This window comes from Schistocerca gregaria, unplaced genomic scaffold (genome assembly GCF_023897955.1).
Source record: "Schistocerca gregaria isolate iqSchGreg1 unplaced genomic scaffold, iqSchGreg1.2 ptg000531l, whole genome shotgun sequence".
Taxonomy (NCBI): Eukaryota; Metazoa; Arthropoda; class Insecta; order Orthoptera; family Acrididae; genus Schistocerca; species Schistocerca gregaria.
In genome coordinates, this window is record NW_026061930.1 from 55,001 (window position 1) to 57,500 (window position 2,500).

Genomic DNA, 2,500 nt, shown 5'->3' on the forward strand with positions numbered 1-2,500 from the left:
TGGAAAGTAAGCAACACTCGCAAGACATCTACATGAGGATAACAACGACACCAGAGATTCCGAGCAGTGAACTATGTTAGGCAAAGGGACAACGTGGGTTAGGTTAAGGGACAACGTGGGTTAGGTTAAGGGACAACGTGGGTTAGGTTAAGGGACAACGTGGGTTAGGTTAAGGGACAACGTGGGTTAGGTTAAGGGACAACGTGGGTTAGGTTAAGGGACAACGTGGGTTAGGTTAAGGGACAACGTGGGTTAGGTTAAGGGACAACGTGGGTTAGGTTAAGGGACAACGTGGGTTAGGTTAAGGGACAACGTGGGTTAGGTTAAGGGACAACGTGGGTTAGGTTAAGGGACAACGTGGGTTAGGTTAAGGGACAACGTGGGTTAGGTTAAGGGACAACGTGGGTTAGGTTAAGGGACAACGTGGGTTAGGTTAAGGGACAACGTGGGTTAGGTTAAGGGACAACGTGGGTTAGGTTAAGGGACAACGTGGGTTAGGTTAAGGGACAACGTGGGTTAGGTTAAGGGACAACGTGGGTTAGGTTAAGGGACAACGTGGGTTAGGTTAAGGGACAACGTGGGTTAGGTTAAGGGACAACGTCGGTTAGGTTAAGGGACAACGTCGGTTAGGTTAAGGGACAACGTCGGTTAGGTTAAGGGACAACGTCGGTTAGGTTAAGGGACAACGTCGGTTAGGTTAAGGGACAACGTCGGTTAGGTTAAGGGACAACGTGGGTTAGGTTAAGGGACAACGTGGGTTAGGTTAAGGGACAACTTGAGTTAGGTTAAGGGACAACTTGAGTTAGGTTAAGGGACAAATTGAGTTAGGTTAAGGGACAAATTGAGTTAGGTTAAGGGACAAATTGAGTTAGGTTAAGGGACAAATTGAGTTAGGTTAAGGGACAACTTGAGTTAGGTTAAGGGACAACTTGAGTTAGGTTAAGGGACAAATTGAGTTAGGTTAAGGGACAAATTGAGTTAGGTTAAGGGACAAATTGAGTTAGGTTAAGGGACAACTTGAGTTAGGTTAAGGGACAACTTGAGTTAGGTTAAGGGACAACTTGAGTTAGGTTAAGGGACAACTTGAGTTAGGTTAAGGGACAACTTGAGTTAGGTTAAGGGACAACTTGAGTTAGGTTAAGGGACAACTTGAGTTAGGTTAAGGGACAACTTGAGTTAGGTTAAGGGACAACTTGAGTTAGGTTAAGGGACAACTTGAGTTAGGTTAAGGGACAACTTGAGTTAGGTTAAGGGACAACTTGAGTTAGGTTAAGGGACAACGTGGGTTAGGTTAAGGGACAAATTGAGTTAGGTTAAGGGACAACTTGAGTTAGGTTAAGGGACAACTTGAGTTAGGTTAAGGGACAACTTGAGTTAGGTTAAGGGACAACTTGAGTTAGGTTAAGGGACAACTTGAGTTAGGTTAAGGGACAACTTGAGTTAGGTTAAGGGACAACTTGAGTTAGGTTAAGGGACAACTTGAGTTAGGTTAAGGGACAACTTGAGTTAGGTTAAGGGACAACTTGAGTTAGGTTAAGGGACAACTTGAGTTAGGTTAAGGGACAACTTGAGTTAGGTTAAGGGACAACTTGAGTTAGGTTAAGGGACAACTTGAGTTAGGTTAAGGGACAACTTGAGTTAGGTTAAGGGACAACTTGAGTTAGGTTAAGGGACAACTTGAGTTAGGTTAAGGGACAACTTGAGTTAGGTTAAGGGACAACTTGAGTTAGGTTAAGGGACAAATTGAGTTAGGTTAAGGGACAAATTGAGTTAGGTTAAGGGACAAATTGAGTTAGGTTAAGGGACAAATTGAGTTAGGTTAAGGGACAAATTGAGTTAGGTTAAGGGACAAATTGAGTTAGGTTAAGGGACAAATTGAGTTAGGTTAAGGGACAAATTGAGTTAGGTTAAGGGACAAATTGAGTTAGGTTAAGGGACAAATTGAGTTAGGTTAAGGGACAAATTGAGTTAGGTTAAGGGACAAATTGAGTTAGGTTAAGGGACAAATTGAGTTAGGTTAAGCGATAATCTGGTACAGCCACAGTTAGGTTAAGCGATAATCTGGTACAGCCACAGTTAGGTTAAGCGATAATCTGGTACAGCCACAGTTAGGTTAAGCGATAATCTGGTACAGCCACAGTTAGGTTAAGCGATAATCTGGTACAGCCACAGTTAGGTTAAGCGATAAACTGGTACAGCCACAGTTAGGTTAAGCGATAAACTGGTACAGCCACAGTTAGGTTAAGCGATAAACTGGTACAGCCACAGTTAGGTTAAGCGATAAACTGGTACAGCCACAGTTAGGTTAAGCGATAAACTGGTACAGCCACAGTTAGGTTAAGCGATAAACTGGTACAGCCACAGTTAGGTTAAGCGATAAACTGGTACAGCCACAGTTAGGTTAAGCGATAAACTGGTACAGCCACAGTTAGGTTAAGCGATAAACTGGTACAGCCACAGTTAGGTTAAGCGATAAACTGGTACAGCCACAGTTAGGTTA